General features: G+C 59.0%; 1 protein-coding gene across 7 annotated transcripts in view; it reads left to right on the forward strand.

Annotated features, from left to right (window-relative positions):
* CROCC2 (ciliary rootlet coiled-coil, rootletin family member 2) overlaps positions 1 to 653 on the forward strand; it is a 46087-nt gene that overhangs the window by 43489 nt on the left and 1945 nt on the right. The window lies entirely within an intron of this gene.

Consider the following 653-nt stretch of genomic DNA (forward strand, 5'->3'; position numbering starts at 1 on the left):
GTGGCCTCTGTGCCCGCTGGCCTGTCTGTCTGGAGTCCTGCAGGCATCTTCTCCCCTCTTGGCTTCTGCATCTTTGCTCTGTATGTTTTTAGCCTCTGTCTTGTTGGCCTGGCTTTAGTGTCAACCCCAGCTCACGGTTGTTGCTTCTCTGGGGGAATTTATCCCATGGGTTAGCTGTGGTGACTGATGTGCCCTGCGTCCTCCCTGATGGCCGATCTGTCCCACATCTCATTTGCTGTAAGGGTCACTCCCCCTTCCCTCGGGTGCAGCTGTACCCCTCCAGGGGACAGGCCTTGTGTCTGCCTATGCCCTGGGGGCCTGGGGAAGTCTCTTCCCTGGGCGCACCCCAACACCTGCCTGCGGAGCATGGGAGCCTGTCTGTGTGTCCACATTTCCCTCGAATCTGCAGGCCCAGGCTGTCCACTCATAACAGCCCACACACACGCACCAGTTTTCACAATAGATTACTGAGAACTCAAACTGATGACCTCAGACAGCCCCACTCAAGCCCACAGCCCCAGGAGTCGGAAGTCCAACCTGGCATATGACTTCCCCTCCCCTCCCAGTGCCCCCAAACTTGCAGGTTCAGGGTGAGGTCCCATTGCCTGGCTGTCAGCAGGGCCACTCAGCTCCCAGAGGCCACCTCCCCCCCC

Source organism: Otolemur garnettii, unplaced genomic scaffold, assembly GCF_000181295.1.
Source record: "Otolemur garnettii isolate 467f Iridium unplaced genomic scaffold, OtoGar3 scaffold00133, whole genome shotgun sequence".
Lineage (NCBI taxonomy): Eukaryota > Metazoa > Chordata > Mammalia > Primates > Galagidae > Otolemur > Otolemur garnettii.